Here is a 23,307-nt window from a genome sequence, read left to right on the forward strand (position 1 = left end):
AGCACGCAGTCAACTGGTTGTCAAGAATCGGGTGTCCAAGCACACCGGGAGAGTGTCCGCGCATGCCCTATACATTTTGGAGATGGGCGGTCCCCCCACCAGTGCAATCAGCTACAGTAAAGAGTGGAATGAAAGGCTCGGGTTCCAAGGGGAATCCCAGTAGTAACGGCCTGAGTGCAGAGAGAACCTGATTAAGAATGAATCGATCCATGAACGATGCCTTAATGAATTTATCCTCCTCCAAAATGGAGAAAATCTGCCCCCCAGTAAACACGTCACTGAGGCTGTATTTGGTGAGCATTTTTTGTACTAGTTTTTCACCAGTGATTGGGATCCAAGGATGGTTGACAATCGGTTGCCAAGGAGCATATAACATAGGGGCTCCCAGGAGCCTAAGCAGTTTTTTCCAAGCCCAGCTACTGGTTAAAACCATTTGAATATCGCTGGGGTCACGGTGCAACCCACGAGGTAGGACAGTGTTGAGGGTGTCAGGAAGGACAAGGTCTGCCTCTGGCTTTAGATACAAGATTCTAGCATCTGGATGGAGCCAGGCATGTGTGTAGTTGCATTGTGTGACTAAGTAATATATAGGCCTGGGCGTAGTTCGCGAAGTAGCACTTTGCGAAGCTACGCAAAGTGAAGTTCGCACTACGCGAGCTATGCGTAGCACTTCGCGAACTGCGTAGTACCTTGTTCGCACTGTGCCAGATGTCGTTTTCAATGATTGCACAGTGTGGACAAGCAACCGGCACTGTGCAATCATTGAAAATGGCATCTTGCACAGTGCGAGCTGTAGTTTTCTGCTGCTCGAGTAGATTTTTACTCGAGCTTCAGCTTTCTCAACGCGAACTGGTAGTTTCTCATCGCGAGCGGTCGCGAGCATACGCGACCACTCGCAATGAGAAACCTGACCTCCTCGCGTTGGGAATCTCGCCGGGAGGTTTATTTTCCATGCTCGCGATCGCCAACTTGAAGTTGCTGATCGCGAACAAGGAAAAAGTCTCGCCGGGATGTCATTTTGCTTGCTCGCGGTCGCCAACTTGACGTTGAGGACCGCGAGCAAGCAAAAAATGACTGCAGCACTACGCAACACTACGCTACGCGTGTTCGCACTGTGCTACGTGCAGTTCACGTAGTGCAAAGTAGCGCGAACTTCGCAAACTACGCGAGCGTAGCGTAGTGCTTTGCCCAGGCTTAGTAATATAGCTGTAGGTTTGGAACCCCGAATCCACCTCTGCTGTAAGGTAATGTCAGGACCTACCAACGGACCCTAGGCCTCTTGCCTCCAGAGGTAAGTCTAATGAGATGAGTGCACAGTGTCAGAAAGAAACTGTTAGGAAGCGGAATGGGACTGTTGGCAAACAATTAAAAAAATTTAGGAAGAACGATCACTTTAATCAAAGCAACTCAGCCAGCAATCGCTAGAGGGAGCTTCAGCCATTTTTCTACCTGTTATTCTAGCTTGTGTACAGCCTTGCCATAATTTAGTCTAAGTATTTGGATGGTGTCTAAGTGAATGTGAATTCCCAAATATTTTGTCGAGTCCTCGCACCATTCTAGCAGGAACTCTGAGTTCCATTTTATAGTGCCAATGGTGAGAGGGAATAACACGGATTTGTGCCAATTGATCTACAAGCCCGAGAAGTGACCAAATCAGATTATTTTCTAATCAGAGGTTCAAGGTTTTCTTGAGGCTCCCTGACATAGAATGACATCGTCAGCGTATAAAGACACTAACAGGGGACCCGTGCGGAACTTGAGCCCTCTCTGCAAATGCCGCTACTGGAAATGTCGGACGAGAGGGTCCTTGGCTAGTATAAATAATAGTGGCGATAATGGGCAACCTTGTCTAGTGCCCCGGGACAGAGTGAAGGAGCGAGACAGAGTTCCGTTTAGGCGTATCCTAGCAGTCAGGCCAAGGTATAGGCGCAGTAACGTCAATAAATCCCGTAGGCATTCCTATTCTGCGCATAACAGATAGAAAGAAGGGCCATTCAAGGGAGTCGAAGGCCTTCTCTGTGTCCAAGAGAATTGCTGCAGCAGGGGTTTCTGGATTAATTCTGTGTAACACCACAAAAAGGGTTCTTAAATTTAGAAAGGTGGATCTGTGGGGGATGAAACCAGATTGGGCGGGGGAGATTATCTTGTCAAGTAAAAGAGAAAGTCGCAGCGCAATCATTTTCACGAGGATTTTGTAATCTAAGTTTAATAAGGAAAGTGGCCTGTAGGAGCCGCAGAACAATGGGTCCTTCCCTGGTTTGGGTAATAATACTATCAACGCTTCTCTAAGGGATGGAGGTAACTCCCTCCGTTCAAGTGCCTTGTTGTACACCTCGAGCAATCACGGAGCCAGGAGGTCCTTGTATGACTTATAAAAATCTCCAGTGAAGCCATCGAGGCCTGGTGCAGTGGAGCCATTCAGCTCCTCAATCGTGCTGATAATGCTTCGCTAGGAAGTCCTGCATACATTTTTCTAGATATACTAAAGCTATTTCGGCCAGATAATTGTGCTGTTTATGTGGAGTGTGTTTCATTCTTGATGCGTAAAGCGCATCATAGTACGCTAAACATTAATCATAGATCTGAGCAGAGTCAGTGAGGAGACGTCCCGATGTGGCTCTGATCAGTGATGTAATATTTCCTATAAGGGGGTGTCAGAAGACAAGCTAAGGTGCGTCCCAGCCGCTCACCCTCTCCGTATTGGCGGGCCGTGCTGTATTTTCTCAGGAAATGTGTCTCCCTGTCTGCTGCGTCTTGAAACTCAGTGAGGATCGATAAGCGACGCTTAATTCCCTCTGGTGTTGGGCCATGGAGAATCTCGTGGTCTATGGTATCCAATTGCTGCTCAAGGCGGGCCAAAGAGGACCTAAGATCTTTCAATACTCCTGCATGTTTGGTGATGCTAACCCCCCTTATGTAACCCTTAAAGGCATCGCAGAGCATAGCCCAGGTGTCGACTAAGCCTGTGTTGAGCTTGAAGTATTCCTCTATCGCTTCCCTGATCTCAGTGTAAAACATATCATCGTTCAGGGCTTGACCCCGGGAAACGCCATTGTCATTCGTGTCATTCTGATCTGGGGACACTGACCTCCAACACCACAGGGGAGTGATCTGAGTAAGTTCTGGGGAGTGTTGTAGTGGTCTTATACCATGTGGTTAAACAAGGGGAATTTAGCCAATAATCAAGCCTGGTCCACGTGTTATGTTGGGCTAAGTAGTGTGTGCAGTCGGTAGCTGTCAGATTGCGCCGTCTCAAGATATTGGACAGGTTCAAGAAGTCGCACATTTCTACAAGAGAGCGTTGTGAGCGCGCCTTAGTGTCCGGGGAAGTCGAAGAGCAGTCTAATGTGGGGTTGAGCTGTAGATTAAAGTCCCCGCCCATGAACATGTGGTCAGTTCCCGAGTGAAGGGCCAAGGAGTGGAGATCCTGGAAGAATTCAGGACAGTCTACGTTAGGGGCATATAAGCATACCAATGTGATGTTGTGACCCATTAACTTTCCTGTAACTATGGTATAGCGGACCTCTCCATCGCAGTGCGCTTAGTGCAAATGAAAAGGGAGTCTTTTATGAATCAGTATCGCTGGGCCCCATGCGTATGAGCTGTAGTTAGAAAAATAGCAATGTGGGCCCCAGCTAGCTGCGAAGTGGGTAAGGTTGGACTTAGGAAGATGGATTTCATGCAACATCTATTTGGTGTCTTTGCTGGTAGTGCAGTACGTGTTTCCCTTTTCGGGAGTTGTTTAGGCCCCTGGCATTCCAGGTGATCAAAGACAGGAAGGTGTGGTCGGACAGCTTAAGTAACATTGTCATTTAAACAGTGCATCGATAAAACAGTGTGAACTTGACGGTGAGATACATTACAACATAGCCATGAGCAAGCTGATAAACAAAATCCGATAAATTGCTCTGCAAATATTCCCCTCCCCCACTCTCCACTCTCCACCCAACCGCATGTCAGTAGACGTGTGGAACAAACCCCCTTGAACCGTAACCAAACGCAACCAGTAAACATCCAGGTCGACATACAAGTATCCAGTATGATGCATTACTATCAAAAATACCAACAACGTGATATACACTCAGGGGGGAGGCAACACCCCGACAATGCCCAGCACTGTACCATAATGAAACATGGAGATTCGTCTGTCTAACATATATGAAAAAATCTTCTGGACTAACATTATGCGAAACTGTACATGCTAATGCAATTATTCATTGGAGAAATGTCCAACGCTGGCCACCGAGCCGCTATGTGGGGGAGAGGCGCTGGGTCATGCCTCCCTCTGCTGGCTGCTAGTGTTCTTGTAGGACCTGCAGAAGTCCTGCACTGTAGTGGGAGTTTCAATAATGCGAGATCTGCCATTGACGTCGACGCGTAGTCGGGCAGGGTATAACAGTCCATACCTAAGACCTAAAGTCCGAAGTGTGGCCTTAACACCGTTGTATTTTCGCCTTGCTTCTTTCACTATGGCAGTGAAGTCTGGATACAGCGCCACCGTTGATCCCTGCCAGTTAGTCTCACCATGGTCCCTGGTGAGGCAGAGTGCCGTATCCCTGTCGCAGAAGTTCATGAGCCTTGCACTAATGGGTCTCGGAGGGCAGTCGGGATTAGGACGGGGCCTGAGGAGCAATGTGCCCGCTCCACGACAAAACCAGGTGTGAACTTATCTTTCCCGAAGAGGACTGTGAGCAGTGTTTCAACAAAGAGGTCAATCCTGCCTGTGTTGGCGGATTCAGGAATCCCAAGAATGCGAAAATCATTGCACCTACTGCGCGCTTCTAAATCTTCGTTCTTGATTGCAACGTCTTTAAGGTTTTTTTCCACTCGCTCTATGCGCTAAGTGAATTGGGCAGCTCCATCTTCAGGGTCTGAGACCTGTCCCTCCTCTTTCTTCCAGGCCTCTATCATGGGCTTCAATCTTGGCCCCCTAGAGCCTTTCAAGCTAGTCAAACCTGCCATCTAGAGCTCTGAATCCAACTCTCATTTCTGACTGAAGGGAGGATAGGTAGTGACCGGATCATCAGCGGAATCCACATCTTGGCCACCCTCTGCTATGTGAGCGTCAATTGATGGTGTTTTCTCCGCAGATTTGCCAAACGTCAACAGCCTTTGTTTAGGGTCCTTCCGACCCATGCCTTCTCGCGTGTGCGCAGTGAGGAGTTTTTTGCAGGTAGTGACAGCTTAGTTTATGAGTAAGATGGAGCAAGATAAAAGACTACCCCCAAGTGTCACAAGCAACGGGGCATCAGTAGAGGAGTGACCAGGATCAGCAGGGAAAAGGAAAGACTCCAGTGGGATCGTGGCAGAGTGAGTAGGGGCTTGGGCCAGGCACCTATCAATATGCAGCCTACCTGCCAGATGACGTGTGAATGCGTTTCACCATGCCTCTCCGCGAGGCCTGATCAGGGAAGTAATGGGTACATTCAGCACCCTGATATTGAATGTCTTGTCTGGTGTCACCAAAATGGCGGCCGCGCTACGCGCAACATCCTATGTAGTGGAGGCTCCCTGTGCACACTGCCGTCTTCATAAACTCCCCTTGCATGGTGTTGAGCTTGGTGCTATTTGCAGCAGCGGTCCGTGGAGGGAGTTCCGTGGGGCGAAAAGGTGGGCGGGGGAGGGGCAGGGTGGGGGGTACTAAACACCGGAATAACGATAATTGGAGGTAAGTAAACAATTAAATAAATAAAACAAATTTCGTAGCGCGCGCTGCACCGCATTTTGTGATGCAGTGCGCGCTATGAAATTAGTTTTATTTAGTTAATTGTTTACTTACCTCCAATTATCCATGTTCCGGTGTTTAGTACCCCCCACCCTGCCCCTCCCCGCCTTTCCGCCCCATGGAACTCCCTCCACGGACCGCTGCTGGCTATTTGTGAGGGTGTGGGTGGGCAGGTTCAAGGGTGCCACATCCCCCCGGTCCCTTTCACCACGGGGCCTCAGGAAATGATGCCGGCCTCTGGAGCGCACTCCAACCCCAGCGTGGGGCAGAGGCGTGCTACAGCTGAGGTAGAAGTATGTGGGCAGAGGGGGAAAGGCTAGCCCTATGCCGTACTCACTGCACCAGTAACGCAGGCAGGGGGTGTAGGAAGGTGGAATCAGACTACATGGTTGCCCCCACTTTTTTCCTGGTGTTTTGATGGTTTTTTACTTAGTTTGGGTGGGCACCTGCTATTCAGGTCCCCAGCCTATCTGCTTTCTCTTATAAATTGATTCCATGTACTTTAGGTACACTCCAGATTGGATTCTCGGGTACCCTTGTGAGTCCCTAGTATATGGTATACTATGTACCCTGGGCATAGGTACCTCAGAGGCCTACCAGGGGATGCAGCATGTATTGTGCCACCCCTGGGAAGCCCTCACAAAGGGCACCACAGGTCTGCTACTGCAGCCTGGGTAAGGTGGTGCATGCACCCCTTACTGAGGTATAGGGTCAGTATACCTCACCTATCACTGCACATAGAAACCTATCAGTCACCCCTATGGCAGGCCTTATCAATCCGAAAGGCAGGGTGCTTGGTTATATGTGAGAGGGTGCCCAGGCATAAGCTAAGCCCCTCTGCAGCCTTCAGAATCTCTTCTCCGGGGTTGTCAGTGGTGCAGCCTGACCATATATTCTTAAGTGCATTATAACCAAACAGTAAATGCTAACTTTGGACTAGCTGCACGGAAACATGTTGTGTTTGGTGTCAAACACCTTGGAATCATACCCCCACACCAGTAACTGGTGTGGGAGTATGATCCCACCCTTCTAGAGGTAGAGACATGGCAGTACTGGTATACCCAGCAGAAACTTAACAGAGCCCTGGCATCACAAAATGGATGCTGCAGCCACAGACATGGGTCTGGCCTCCTGCTGTTGACCGAAACTCCGGCAGGGGAGGAATGGACAATAGGTTTCCTGTCACAGGGAGGTGTAACTACCTCCCAGACAGGCTTATGTGTATTGGGGCTGGTTGGGAGCACTCTCTGAGTGCTTTGAAGTCCTGCATTGGAGGCACTGTCCAGCTCAAACCGGTTCAGGAGCTTCAGGCCCCTGCTCTGGCCCAAAACTGGACAAAGGAAATGGGTGTAGCCACACCTCTTTCAAAACCCTCCCATAGGTGGGTCCCCAGAGCTAGTCCAATCCCGTCCTTAGGTATAAGTAAGGAACCTCTGTAACCAGAACTTTAGATATCCCTGGATGAAACTCTGAAGCTGAATCCTGGAACTTCGACGCTCTACTCAAGACTAGAGGACTGAAGAAATCTACGTTGGGGTCAAGGAGTGACTCCCCTGCTTGGCAGGCACCAACAAAGCAATTTGCTGGTCTGCATTCCGAAGCACCCGCCGGACTCTGAAGTACTTGCAGCCCAGGAACAGGATTTCCAGACATCTCAGAGGCCGACCAGAGTCCCCAGCAAAGCTGAGACCCGCAGCCCTCGTGAGTAGAGTGGAACTCGAACTCCTGGTCACCGTGCACTTTTGCAAGTGCATTGACTTCTCGACGTCTGCTGAAGTCATGCTTGGGCTGACTTGTAGCCCCCACTTCAAGCACAGAATCCACTGAAGATTGTCGGCCTACTCACCCCGAGTGACCTCGCTGTGTGTGCCAAAGCCGGGGGGGACCGTGTGTGGCTGAAAACGGGAGGAGTTAGCACACTCCCTAGTTTGGCAGCATGAAAACCTCCCCTCTGACTTGCCCCCGTCCCAATCCCTCACCACTGCCACCCACCTCGGGCCCAACATCTGGCCTTCGCGGGGCAGGCATGATAAATTTGCCATTGAGACCTGTCCCACCCGGGCAATGGCCAGCGTGGTGGGCCCAAAGGGGGCGGTATAGCAAGCACTCACCTCGCTTTCCAAAGCGATCCAATGCATGGCCTCCGGGCACTGAGACCACAGCGACCCGCCGTACGACTAAAAGACGGCATGTCCGGCGCAAAGAGGATGCCAAGATGGCCGGGGGAGGCATAAATCCCTCACCACCTCCTCTGCGTGCCGGAAGTGACGCGTCTGGTAAGGGGACTCCTCCTCGAGTCCCCCATTATTAGTGGGGGTGAGGAAGTGCCCAAATGGCACTAAAGGGGCTGCCCGTTTAGGGTGGTCCCATGCGGGGGGGCCACGGGCAGCCGCATATTGTTCTATGTAGGTACCTCGCTTCCTGTTCTTTACACTGATCTGGGTTATTTTTTGGAGCTACTCGCCGCCCCACAGGAAATACCGGCAGCTGCACCCAGGCACCAGTCACTGAGCCGTCTTGTCTCCAGACACCAGAGAAACAGGAGCTGTGTAACAATGGGCGCACAGCCAACCACGTAGGAATACCTTTCAAACAAGTGCTGGAAAAGCCAATAGGACATGCTTGCATTTTGAGTAAATCATTAGGAAAAGCAACTGTTAAAAGAAAACAAAAAACGAGCACTTTCTGTATAAATACATGTATGAGATGAAGAACGTAACCTGTGAAGATTCAATGTAATTTAACATGTGAAATAGTCCCCATGGGTTGCAATGAAAGCTCTCTAAAAGAGGTGGCATGAGACACCAGGCAATACCACGAGGTGAGAGAAAACTACCTCTCTGGGTGGAGACAAAGCCTGTTATGTTTATTTTGAATAATGAGTAGCAGCAGGAAAAGCAAACAAGGGTGTGTGAGGCGGGATCAAGCAAGCACCCCAACATGTGTGTAGCTGTTGACGGCAGCAGCATCACACTGCCCGATGGCCTCCTGGGCAGCGAACGAGGGGATGTTTATTCGTGACCATAACAATAACCAGCATTCATGAACAGCCTCTAGGCGCCTGGAAGGGGCCTCCATACTCGAACAGCCTTTAGGCGCTAGGAAGGTACATCCAGACTTGTACAGACTCTAGGTGCTAGGAAGGGTCCTCCAGCCTCGTACAGCCTCTAGCTGCTATAAACAGACGTCGTCACCCAGCACAACCATACCTACAGGGTGCAAAAATCTGTACTCAGGTAGGAAGAATGCAAAAGTAACTACAATAGACAATAGTGGTACGTGACACGTTTCAGGCCCGGGTTCCACGCTCCCGCCTGTTGTAGGCGGTGTTCGTATGTTTTCCAGTCCACATTCACGGGCCGGGGCGCAGGCTCAGCTGATGGAGGGATGTGTGTTGTGTGCTCTTGGACACCCCTGGTCTGTGGTACCCTAGTCCGCGTGTTCACTAGACACTGTCCTACACACATGGAGAGGGTGTGCGCAGACCACAGCAACCAGCAGAAGCAGCACTAGAAACAGCAGCACCACCGGGCTGCTCAGCAGTACCACTTGTAGCAAACTTACCACTACAACCCGAAGCACCACGTGCAAGAACACCAGATTAATCAATTTCACTGCCAGCAGCAGCCCTACTCCCAGCAGCAGCACTGCCACCCTGATAAGCAAAACCTCACCCTGTACCTAGCAGCAGGAACAGCACCAGCACAAACAGCAGCAAAATCAAAATGAGCAGCAGCACCACCACCATCCTGCACTACACATGGCGCGCTACCAACAACAGGAAACCCACACCACAGCCAGCAGCCACTCCCCAGCTCACTACCGTCCTACCCCAAAGCTGTGCTCCCTGTGCATGTAGGGTCATGAGCACAGGTCCTGCACGGCTCCCACTCATAACCTCTTTGCCGCAGGATGCTGTGTGGTGTTCCGCTTCCCTCCTCGCCGCTGCTGTTTTAATTCTATGAAAACAAAATCTGACAGGTTTCCTATGTCTCAGGTTTGGCGCTTCTTTAAGTGATGCCACGCGGTGGAGGAGGAAGCGCGCGTCACAGATACACGTGAGGCAGGGAAACCTCTGTCTGCAATGCGAACCAGATGTCCCCACAGCCGCTTCCTGGCCCTCGCCCAGCAGCTCCTGGCTCCGAGGCTCCGGCGGCAGCTCGCCCGGGCAGGGAGTCCCAGGGCAGGGGAGGCGGGCCCCTTGTGCCACTTTTGCGTCATTTTTAACATGAAACAAAAATTACATACCGGTGGCGCACGGGGCTTGTAAATAAGCCCCCTTGTGTTTTGTATCTTTTTCATGGGTTTGATTTCAAAGCTGCAATGGTAAAAGCAGCCCCTAGGGAGCTTTACATTGACAAAGAATTCCATTGCAACCATATAGCCATTCATCCCCTAGAGAGCATAACAACATCAACATTACGTTTGTGCATTTTCAGGCCTTCCAGGTTAGATAAAATGTTACCATAAATGTGACCTCTAGAGGACAAAACACTCCCAGCTTACATGTGGACAATCTCCTGCCACAGCCATTATAGGAAATCAGATCGAGAACATACAAGATGAACCACCAACACTTTAAAGGGACCTTTGGAGCTAATTAGAGTTGCCATCACAACACATATTATAAAAATGTGCATCTATCTCTAACACTTTCACATCCATCAATCTGCCTCATGATGTGACCCATGACACGATACCCACACCGTGGTGGTCATCAAGCAGAACTCGAAAACACTTCCCACATAAGATCAAAGCAAAGACAACACTCTTAAAACATCACACTCTATACTGTGTAGCGTGCTACTCGCATGGTCCACCACTTCAGCACCACAAAATAGGTATTAAGCTCTATAAAATATGGTTATACACAGTAGTGGCTGCTACCTCACTAGAGTGGTGGGGGGCAGGAGTCAAGGGTATGAAAAAAAAACTTACCTGGAATGGCTGGCTACCGCCTATCTTCCGTCCTCTTCTTTCTTCTTGTCTCGAGTCCCAGCCGGCAGCAGGAAGCACCCAGGCACACAGGCTCCCCTGAACCAATCACAACTCTTCAATGCAACGTTGTGATTGCTCTGAGTGCTATGGTTCGGCGCTCAGATGGGGACAGGGAGCCTCTGCACACTCTTCACAAGGCTGTATAATGCATCCTGGTGGGGAACTTGTAAAGTGCGCGTGACTCTTTGCCCGGTCCAAGAGGGCTGGCCAAAGAGTCATGGGGGCATGTTATCAAGAACAGCATTAAAATTATCGCCGCTTTAGCGGCAGGAAATTTCCGCTAAAGCAGCGATAATTTTAATGGCGTTCTTGAAAATAAGCCCCATGAGCACTTAGGGAGTGCAAACCACTCCTCCCTCTGCTCTGGCCAGCCCCGCCCCGCCACTGACTGCAATAGGAAAAATAAAATGATAATAACGTTCCGTTATTATCATTTTATTTTTCCTTTCGGGCAAAAGGGTGACGCTCCTCCACCTTTGCAGAGGAGCCGCCACTGGTTATACAAATACTCTAATAAAATACCCACCTTACCTCGCCTCCATTGTTCAACGTTCTGCTGTTGCTTCTTTTGCATCCGTTTTCTCTTCATAATAAAACTACATATCAAATAATTAAATTCCATATGTGTATTTCGAAGAGAAATGCCCGATCTTATGACTGGGCAGCCGTAGGTGCATTATACCTACTCTCTACATAAAGCAATAGATGAGATGTAGGCGTGGCACACGGGGTGATAAAAGTGTCTCTAATCGATGACTGAGAAAAAAGAAAATGAAAAAAGGTAAAGGGTTGAAAAAGCAAAGAAAGTGGAGAAAAAGAAGCAACATGAAAGACAGGATACATATGAAAAAGTAAATCAAAAGAAGGAATTAAAGTTGTTGAGAAAAAATTGTGAAAAGCAAAAAGGAAAGAAGGCAGTACACGATAAAAGAAATAGAGGAGGAAAGACAGAATGAAGAAATAGAAAAGGAATAAAAATGATGATAGATTAGAAAAGGAAGAGAAAGAATGTAAAATTGAATAAATACTGTGAAAGAAAACATGACAAAAACTAAAAGACAAATAGAAGGCTGGAAAGGGACTAAAGAAGAGGAGCAAAATTAAAAATAAATGCAGGAAAAGATGAACAAGCATTGGCATAGCCAATAGGTCTCGCCTTTGGGACCTTTGTCAGTTTTTGGCCACAGCGATTGGCTTTTGCAATGTTTTTAAGCTATGTTGAAGAGCTCTACAGCACCACTCTACAGTTACTCTACAGCACCACTCTACAGCACTACTCTACAGTACCCCTTTACAGCATCATTCTAAAGCACCACTCTGCAGCAAGAGGTATCGCATTACTGAAAGGTAGAGCTGTTGGTGCTGCAATACTATTTGCAACGCCAATAGCTCAACCTGTTAGTAATGCGAGACTGATTGCACTATTTTTTCAATATATGTTTCTAGTAACCAGCGCGGCCAAGACAGTGTGCTGTGCTCCTTACGAAAACGTACAATATTGAAAAAATACAGTTTGATGAGCCGTATCGATGAAAAGAAAGGCGCAGCTCGCCAACCTCTATTTTTTCAACATTTTACGTTTTTCGTAAGCAGCGTAACACACCACCAGTGTCGCTCTAGTGACTAAAAGCATATAATATTGATAAAAATAGAGTTTGGTAAGCTGTGCCAGAGAAAAGAAACGCCCAGCCGCCGTTGTTAAAGATGAAGGCTTGCCTCGCTATGTGTGCAGGGTAAAGCAGGAGAGCTTGTCCTGCCTGCAACAGCAGCTAAGAGAAAGTCATTAAAGTCATTAGTAAAATAGTACTCGCACACTGTATATAAAACGTATCGAGTAACAACACTCGTAAGAGGGACAGTCCTCATGGGAGTTTACAAATGGTGGTACGAAGGAGGGATTACTAAGCCTATTCACGAATCAAAAACAACAATTTAGAAAGGACAGTAACAGGAGCCAATTAAAAAGATGGAAGGAGCTTCAAGTCCATACCTGAATACAGCAAGCGCTGCCTAGGCAAGACCTAAAAAGAGGGGTTGAGAGGTTGATGGAAGAATTTATTTGAATTGACACACCTGTTTCCTAACACCAGCTCTGTAATTAGGCACAAACCTAGAAATACTATTTCTGTGTCACATAGAATCGTGGTGACACCAATTAGAGAAGAAAAGAGTGGCTGCAAGACAACACCAGCTTAAATAGATGCGGAAACCTGGTAATGCCAATAAGTAGTTTGGGGGGGGGGGGTGCATAGCAAAGGGAAGCCTGGGATTTTGCAAACACCTACAAAAGGGGTACAGTGGATTATGGGGCTGAAGAGAATTACGAAAATGTGGCTTGTTTGTGAAGGTATTCACAATAAAATACATGCCAGTTTAATTCGCCTGACTTTAAGACATGCACAATGAGTAGTCACATCAAAAGTATTTAAATCTATACTGTAAAGTTGCATATTAAGCATCACATTTGCCCTCCTTACCTGCACAATTAAGACTGATTTATCAAGTATACGTTTAAAACCTTTTTAGATTTTTCAAAATCTGGAACGTGTTTAGGATTTTAAGTATTCTACTGCTAATGACGTTGTTAAATGTATGTGTTACCTACATTTTATTAAAAGCTATTAACAAAACTAATTAAATACTTTGACCTTGGGGGGGTATGACTGCCAGCGACCTATATATAGGAATTAGATAAAAGTGAAGTCTGGAGCAACATGTAATGCCAGTGTAGAATGCAAACTTCAGGACCTCACACAGAACACATTGTTAGGTCAGGCGTGGGGTGGTGGCAAGTAGAGTAAAAGCAGTTGGAGCCACCTGGGAACATCAGCTCCAGGGACCAGCGGAGGGAACAAGGTTGAATTGCTATGACAGCATGAGAACACAAGCTAGGCATTTATGGCTGCCAGGAAATGCCAGTGGCGCGGGTTATGACCTTGTGGGAACTAAAGATTCCATAGCTTTTATAAATAGTCCTTTTTTATGGATTACACTGGAGGCTATCCAAACTGAACTACATCTTGGCGCTGTACTTAACAAAGCGCATGAGACAATTTACAATGAAAGACTGAGGGATCTCCTACAATATTAGAACCGGTGACCAGCAGATGCATACAGATTATCTGCAGTGGCCCTCTGCCCTATCCCACTAATCGTCTACGACCTGCATCCAGATTTGGCTGCTGCAGCAGCCCGCTGTGTCCAAATTATACAGGATTGGGGTTATATGAGGTAACACTCTGTAGAGAAGAGCCTGTGCACACGCACGCCCTGAAAAGGCTAAAGATACAAGTGCTGTGGATCAGTAGAGATCACTGACAAACAAAGCCAATAGATTCAGATTTTAAACAGTCCTTGCACCAGAACATACAACGTACGCATGGAGGGCACCCAAGGAGGCATTTCGTCATCTCTGCACACAAATCAACAGACCGACGTACGCCTATGCCAACATCAGGCATCTGAGTGCATAAGACGTACAGTCGCCTCTACAAATAGTATAAAGGACACATTATTACCCACCCACAGAGGCACATATTCATGCAAACAGACCAACAGACACAATCACACAATAGGGCGGTGAAAAGGGCACGTAATGAAGGAAAATAAGGTGACGAGAAGAGGGAATTGGTGGGAGACGAGGCAGGAAGAGACCCAGTGGTATTGCACGGACGAGAATCACTAAAATGAGGCACCGAAGAGAATATGGAGTGGGGAAGTCAAGCAGAAGGTAGTGGTAATGATCATATATATAAAACGAGAAAAACAGCGATCCAGTCTGAGTACAGAGATGGTAGGGGGAAGAGGATAGACACCTAGCAAGATCGAAAGAAGAGAGAAAGTGGGATGGGGAAGAGGAGGTGCCGTGCAGAGAGAGGAAGAGGAGGTGAAAAAAGAGGCAACGATAGGCAGAGGTAGGCGCCGAAGTCGAGAACATGGACTAAGTAGGCAAGAGATATGTAGGAAGAGGAAAGTAGTAGCAGAAGGGGAACAGTCAGGCGACGGAGGGATGCAGGGAGAGAGTAGTAGTGGATTTAAGGTGGGGACAGGGTGGTAGAGAGTAAGAAACTGGAATGAAGCATAGATGAGAACACAGGAGAGGGCAGAAAGAAGGCAGGTAACTTAAGGCTCAGAAGCGGAAGGGGGTGTCAGTGGAAGAGCCAGGAGGAGGTAGCGAGATGGGAGAGAGGGGGAGACAAGACAGGGAGAGTGAAGGAGAGAGGCAGGGAGTGACTCGGAGAGGGGGTATGAAGCAGAGATGAATTAGAGAAAGAACGCGAACGACACAAAGGATAAGGTAATGTGGCCGGTTACTGCAAACGCTTGTGATACAGACGGTGCTCAGAAATACACTGATCCGCTCCTACCTGAACAATATGCGTGGCTGCGAGACGCGTTCTGTGGTGGGGGAGGGGGAGGAGCGTTAAAGCACGAGCAAAACGGAGAGGCGGAGCGAGGCGCGCACGCTTAGGAGAGAAGTCTGCTCTCCCAAGCGAGAGAAAAGCCAGATGGCGCCTCTGCGCGTAACTGTGCGTGCAAGACCTAACAAGCATTGGCCGCACGTGCACCTCGCGTTTAAAGTTAAACAAGCCACTGGCACTTGACTCTCAACACCTGGAGCCCGACGCATGAAGCGACTTACGAGTCGTAAAGTTACGAGTGAGGAGTCTGCACCCACAGGGTGGAGTCTCCGTACTTATGGCAGTATCTCCCCACTGAGCACTGCAGTGTGGAGCTTCCGCCCAAGGGCAGAGATCTTCATGGCCAGGATCCGGACGCACCACCCAAGGACACATAAAACAAGGAAACTAGCAAACATGTCCCCGCTAGTCAGAAGGACACCACAGCGCCACTGAAAAAGTATCGCACGCAGCCTCAGTAACATCATGCACACTAGAAGACGGGCAAATAAAAGGCCCTTGAAGGGGTGAAAAGGAATCAACGTCCTGACGTAGTTTTCACCAAAGCCATGCCGGCATCAGAAAACACGGACTCGTACTATTAATTCAAAATTAAAAAACAGAATACTATTAATTCAAAGTTAAAAAGACGAGAACAATCAGGTTACCGTTTTAGTTTATGTTTCAGCGCGCAAACCACTCCACGACGCCACTCTAGGCCGTTCGGTTTCCTAACAAGCATTGGCCGCACGCGCGCCTCGCGCTTAAAGTTATATAAAAAAAAAAGACAAGCCCGGCGTAGCGTGGCGCGCGGGCGCTTGGGGGCGGGGGAGCAAACCCTTTGAAGTGCTCCCAAAAAGCGGAGTGCATGGCGGCACCAAGCGCGTGATTGTGCGCGTGCTAGCAATGCAATCCGCTTTTTGGGAGCACTTTGAAATGCCCTTTTACAATAGTCTCGCCTTGCGATCGCTTACGCGATAACAAGGCGAGACCTAAAAAGAGAAACTGGAGAAACATAAAAAGCATGCCGGAAGAAAAGATACGTTTGTAGCCAAGAGAAAGAAGAAAACGATGTGAGAACGAAACTCAAAAACAACCAAACTAGGTGAAAGGGACGGGAAGTGAGAATGAGCCGAGAGTGAGGTGTGAAAGAAAGGAACGCAAAAGGGAAACTACGAAATGTGGAAACCAAAAAGAAAGAAAGGATCCATGACGGCCGAGGAGCTGGAATAGGAAAGTCAGCGTAGCTATATAATGAACCTGTGTGTTCATTGGTCCTGCAAAAGCAGAAAGACAGACACACGTGGGGGCATATCTACAAGGCGGCGATATAAAATTCTCGCCGCTTTTGTGTCCGTTTTTGGCCGAAAAGCGGCAATAATTTTATCACTATATTAGCAAGGTCATGCTATCGCATGAAACCTTGCCTTAGCGCCTAAATTCCTAACGCCCACTCTTGCATCTCTAATGAGATGCAAAGTGGGCTTTCCTCTCCAGGATAACGGGAGAAATATCGCTAAGCGACATTTCTCCTATTATCAAGCCACACGCAAAGTAGCATAGCGACAAGAAAAGTAGCGATAACCTCTGTTATCGCTACTTTCCTTACGCCGGCTTTGAAACTGACTTAGCCATGATATCCTATGTAAGGTCGATATCATGGCTAAGTATGTGAGGCCCTATCAGCAAGCTATCGCTAAACTTCATGGGAGTATCGCTGGGTTTCCAGCGATAATCTCACGTTTGGCAGTTAGCACTGGGATTTTTATCGCTTTTGAGATAAGCGTTGCTAATAGCACGCTATCTCAGCGATAAAAATCCACGCTATCCAGCGATAATTATCCTAGCGCTAAGTGCGCTTAGCGATAATTATCGCCGGTTGTTGCTGATATGCCCCCAAGTGACGGGGATGAGTGAACAGATCCCCGTCTAACAGTTCCACTCACACCACGGAGCTGACTCCAGCCACGGGGATGCAGACGCTGACTAATGGTGATGGTGGAGGGGGAGCCAGGAGAGGGGGGCAATAAACCACTAGAGCTGGTGTGGACCTTGAGCTGAGAGACAGGGGGCGGAGGGGAGAGAAGGAGTTAAGAGAGGTGAGTTGATGTACCCCAGGAAGCCATACATAGGGTGTGGGAGGGACTGCCACAGAGTCAGACCCAGGTAGCCATGCATAGAGGAGGGGAGACAGCCCCCGGGAGCCATGCAATGAGGAGGGGAGACAGCATCAGCGAATTATGCATAGAGAGGGAGACAGCCCCAGGGAGTTATAAAAAGAGGGGGAGACAGCCCCAGGGAGCCATGCATAGAGGAGGGGAGACAACCCCAGGGAGACATTAATCGAGGAGGGAAGACAGCACCAGCGAGTTATGCATAGAGAGGGAGACAGCCCCTGGAAGAGTCAGACAGAGGAGGGGAGACAGCCCCAGGGAGGCATGCATAAAGGAGGGGATAAACACTCCCACCGAGTAAGACATAGAGATGGGGAGACAGCCCTAGGGAGCCATGCATAGAGGAGGGGAGAGTGCCCCAGGAAACCATGCACAGAGGAGGAAAGACAGCCCCAGGGAGTTATATATAGAGGGGGAGACAACCCCCGGGAGCCATGCATAGAGGAGGGGAGAAACACCCCCAGAGAGTCAGATATAGAGGAGGGGAGATAGCCTTAGGGAGCCATGCATGAGGAGGGGAGAAACACTCCCAGAGAGTCAGATATAGAGGGCAGAGACAGCCCCAGGGAGCCATGCATAGCGTAGGGTAAGGACCCTCAGCAACAGTCAGACATAGAGGAGGGGTGACACCAACAGGGAGCCATACATAGAGGAGGGGAGAGACCCAAAGAGAGACTCAGACATAGAGGAGGGGAGACACCAAGAGAGAACCATGTCTAGAGGAAGGGAGATACACCCTCCAGAGAATCAAACATAGAGGAGGGGAGACACTAAAAGGGAGCCACAGATAGAGGAAGGAAGAGATCCCCCAGAGAGAGTCAGACATAGAGGAGGGGAGACTGACCCAGGGAGTCATGCCTAGAAGAGACCTCCAGGGAGATTCAGGCATAAGGAAGGTGTGCCAGTATAGAAGATAGCACCATATGGAGCAAGCATGGGGTGAGTGCAAGTGACAGTGCCCAAGGAAGAAGAGCATGAGAAAGGAACCTCCGCAGGTGAGCCCAGAATAGGATGGGGGCAGTGCAGAACAGGCACCCGTTTTACCGAGCGGCCTTCAAAACACGAATACACTAATGAGGATCGCTTGCTAGGGAGATGCATGGTGGGTAACTCCAAGGGAAGACCGATGGGAAATAGTACTTTCATAATTGTATAGCACCTTGTTACGATAAAGGAGCTGCGAGGCCCATACGCAGCTCCTTACAAGGGGTGATATAAGCAGCCCGCATTTTACCAGCAACAGAACCTTTCAATGGTCTAAAAAATGGATTGCACAACTCTGAAATAGACACTGTTCCACAGACGAATTACGAAATTCTGCAAGATTACTTGGGTTCCTCCCATGTAACGCGGTGAAATAATTCTGCTAATCACAGGACCTCTTCTATGTGATACTACCTCACTGCACAAATGTAACCCTTTGAACCATGGGTTGGTTGGATTAGCATTTTTAAAGATGATGGGTTGGTTAGATTAGCCTTTTTAAACATGAACGATGCTTTATGGCATAAATCATAAATGCAGATAGACAGATTATAAAATACTATTCATAGAATGATAAGGATGTTGAGGGCACAGTCAACAATGATAATAAATAGCATATTGCACTCTACATATCTATCCATCTATCTATCTATCTATCTATCTATCTATCTATCTATCTATCTATCTATCTATCTATCTATCTATCTATCTATCTATCTATCTATCTATCTATCTATCTATCTATCTATCTATCTATCTATCTATCTATCTATCTATCTATCTATCTATATATTTATATCTATCTATATATATATTTATTATATATATTTGTGGACGAAAATATACAAACATACTCACGAACATAAACCATTCACAAAACAGGTAAATCCATTCTTTAAAAAAAAAGAAAAAAAGCACACAATCCAATATTTTGATGTCTCACTTTGTACTTAAATGTGTTTGAAACACTGTGTCCAATGTTCCCATTTCTGTGCACACAGGAACACATGTATATGTTTATGCATGTATATAGTGCATACAAGCACACATTCGTATGTATCCAGTTATACAAAGAACATAAATGTTGTTAGACCTGGCAACCTTAGCGTGGGTTTCCCCTGTACTTTTTGCCTTTGCCTCCTGTTTTTTTACTGTATGTTGGACTTCGTTGTTGCTGGGCTTGATGCTTTGGGCACTTTCCCACTGCTGTTCAGTGCCAAAGTGCAAGCGCACCCTCTGCAAATTGTTGTCATGGATTAGAGTTTCCATAATTGGCTTACTTGATTTACTACTAAGTCCCTAGTAATGTGCACTGTGTGTGCCCAGGGCCTGTAAATCAAATACTGCTAGTGGGCCTGCAGCACGGATTGTGCCACCCACACAGACAGCCATGCAGAAGGTTCTCAGACCTGCCATTGCAGTGTCTGTGTGCAATTTCGTACTGCCATGTTGACCTGGCAAGTGCCTAACAACTAACAGGAGGTGCTCAGTCTATTCATGAAGAACAGACAGCCACTGAACGCTGTGAAGAATGCTTAGAAACCTCTTCAGATAATTTGCTCATCACCTGGCAAGAGTTAAGAGTCCATCAGCCCACCCTTACTGGCGGAGCTTCGTCATCTGGGCCTCTAGGAGATCTGGATCTAGGGCCACAGTCTTGAGTTACCTGGACCTGCTGGGTACCTGACCTGACGTTCCTTAGAAGGGCTCTTGCCAAGGCGTATGTTCAAACCATATGAACTCTAGTGACGTGCAGTGCTCTAGTGTAAGTGAAAATTAAAAATGGCTACCTGGGCAAAAAATATATTTATTAACAATTGTCCAAGTGTCATACTTAAAAGAACCCAATAGTCTGGAAAAAATGGACTATTTCCTGACTAAGTCTAATGTGGTCGACATGTTTCAGCCGAATGAGTCAGTTGACCCGCCTTTCTTCAGGACCTAGATGTAATAGAGTAAAGGCTACTGCAGGATAAACACAATTTGTGCGTAAAATAGTGTGAAACAATACTCATAAAGGAAGTATAATAATCAGGTAAGTATGTGGCAATGGCCACCCTACCAGTACAAGCGAACCTCGTGCTTGAAGGTAAGAGCTACCTCTTCTTTCCTAGAGAGAATTCAAAGAGTCAGACCATCAAAAAAGCGTATCTACATAAATCACAGCATCAGCGACTACTATTCAACAGTGCCCATTATGCCCTGCTTAAATCGCGAAATAACCCAGACAGTGGTTCCATGCAAAAAAGATTTGAAGAGAACTGTGCTTGACTTACCCAGCTTTATGTGGGAGAAAAACCTCACCTCACCCGGCTGACTGCTCGGAGATGGAGGCACCGCTCTTTTTGTATGTGAAGTAAAACAGAAAAGTTGCATACTCATACTAGTCTGTCTGCACACTTTACATATAAATCAAACACTATGATTAACCTAAAAAATCAAAGTGCACCCACTTGCCAGTCTCTAACCTTCCTTTTTTCTTACATGTGAGTCACCCCTAATGTAGGCCCAAGGAATCCCTGTGACCAGGGTACAGTGTATGTAATTGGTAGGACATGTTCTGATGTGCTATTTCGTGCTGCCATGTCGACCTGGCAAGTGTACCCACTTCCCAGGCTGTAACTTTCCCTTTTCTTACATGTGAGTCACCTCCTAATGTAGGCCCAAGGTACCCCTGTGACCAGGGTACAGTGTATGTGATTGGTAGGACATTTTCTGATGTGTGCGGCATGTCCTGATAGTGAAATACGGCCAATTTTGTTTTCACTATTGAAAGGCTATCTGTCCATAGGATAGAATGGGGAGTTTACTGATAACAACTTTTAAGCGTAACAGCCCATGGGAACAAGATTGGAAAGTGGAGTTTGGTATGCCATATCTCAGAATATAAAGGTGCATTTTTTTGTAAGAATTATTTTTATATTCTGTGTTTTAAAATACCACTTTTAGAAAGTGGGTATTTACTTGCTAAGCCATCCAGTGTGCCTCTGCTAGGGTTGTGTATTGACATTCTGGCTTTGGAGTGAAGGGGCTGGGGATGCGCACTCTGTTCAGACAGCCATTTGTGGGTTTGGGGGTTTGGCCTGCCTTTCCAGGTTGAATCAGGGCTGGGCTGAATAGACCTGGGCTGCATTTAGAGTAGGGGAGGAGATTTCCTTTACACCTGAATGGGCCAGGTCTGCCTTAGACAATGCTGTCTCCACCTCCTGCCAGGAAGCTGGGCCATGGAGGACAGAACTGGTTTTTGCTGAGCACAGACACTCTCTGACACAAGAGCACAAAGGAATTTTAAATATAAAAAGTGGGGCCTAGACCCCAGACTTTTAGATTACTTCTGGAATTCAAGAGGAACCACTGCTAAGGAGAATAGCTGGGAAAAGATGAAGGAGAAGTACTACCCCTTTGCTGTGTGCTGTCTGGGGTTGGCCTGCAATAGTTGTTTCTGCCAAGGAGAGGACCTGTGTGTGTATCCTGCTTGAAAAGTAACTCCAAGGGCTTGAGGTGGAGCTTGACCCCTGTTAAAGACGGATGTATGACGTTACAACGCACACTATTACAACGCATGCACTTACAACGCATTTTTTACAACGCATAATCCATTACAACGCATGACATTACAACGCATGACACTACAACGCATTTTAAAAAAATACCTTTACAACGCACTACCATTACAACGCATACTACCTTTACAACGCATACCATTACAACGCATAATATTAAATTACATTTAAGGTAAGTATTAGATAGTATAGGGGTAAAAATTACTATTCTAACTCCAGGGGGTGCAACAGTAGGGTAAGTGTTGGATAGTGTAGGGGTAAAAATTACTATTCTAACTCCAGGGGGTGCAACAGTAGGGTAAGTGTTGGATAGTGTAGGGGTAAAAATTACTATTCTAACTCCAGGGGGTGCAACAGTAGGGTAAGTGTTGGATAGTGTAGGGGTAAAAATTACTATTCTAACTCCAGGGGGTGCAACAGTAGGGTAAGTGTTGGATAGTGTAGGGGTAAAAATTACTATTCTAACTCCAGGGGGTGCAACAGTAGGGAAAGTGTTGGATAGTATAGGGGTAAAAATTACTATTCTAACTCCAGGGGGTGCATCAGTAGGGTAAGTGTTGGATAGTATAGGGGTAAAAATTACTATTCTAACTCCAGGGGGTGCATCAGTAGGGAAAGTGTTGGATAGTATAGGGGTAAAAATTACTATTCTAACTCCAGGGGATGCATCAGTAGGGTAAGTGTTGGATAGTATAGGGGTAAAAATTACTATTCTAACTCCAGGGGGTGCATCAGTAGGGTAAGTGTTGGATAGTATAGGGGTAAAAATTACTATTCTAACTCCAGGGGGTGCATCAGTAGGGTAAGTGTTGGATAGTATAGGGGTAAAAATTACTATTCTAACTCCAGGGGGTGCATCAGTAGGGTAAGTGTTGGATAGTATAGGGGTAAAAATTACTATTCTAACTCCAGGGGGTGCATCAGTAGGGTAAGTGTTGGATAGTATAGGGGTAAAAATTACTATTCTAACTCCAGGGGGTGCATCAGTAGGGTAAGTGTTGGATAGTATAGGGGTAAAAATTACTATTCTAACTCCAGGGGGTGCATCAGTAGGGAAAGTGTTGGATAGTATAGGGGTAAAAATTACTATTCTAACTCCAGGGGGTGCATCAGTAGGGTAAGTGTTGGATAGTATAGGGGTAAAAATTACTATTCTAACTCCAGGGGGTGCATCAGTAGGGTAAGTGTTGGATAGTATAGTGTAATATTATGCGTTGTAATGGTATGCGTTGTAATGGTAGTATGCGTTGTAATGGAATGCGTTGTAATGGTAGTTTTTAAAAATGCGTTGTAGTGTCATGCGTTGTAATATCATGCGTTGTAATGGATTATGCGTTGTAAAAAATGCGTTGTAATGGTAGTGCGTTGTAAAAGTTGCGTTGTAAAGGTTGTTCCCCGTTAAAGACATCTCAGGAACAGCAACAACTTCACCATCCCTCTTGGCCCTGTCTCTGGAACCACGG

The 23,307-nt window shown here is 47.3% G+C and overlaps 1 protein-coding gene across 2 annotated transcripts in view; it reads left to right on the forward strand.

The window, feature by feature from the left end:
• Positions 1-23,307, forward strand: part of LOC146809654 (uncharacterized) — a 974,089-nt gene that overhangs the window by 251,682 nt on the left and 699,100 nt on the right. The gene's annotated exons all lie outside the window — the stretch shown is intronic.

The sequence above is a fragment of the Triturus cristatus genome, chromosome 7, assembly GCF_964204655.1.
Source record: "Triturus cristatus chromosome 7, aTriCri1.1, whole genome shotgun sequence".
Classification (NCBI taxonomy): Eukaryota; Metazoa; Chordata; class Amphibia; order Caudata; family Salamandridae; genus Triturus; species Triturus cristatus.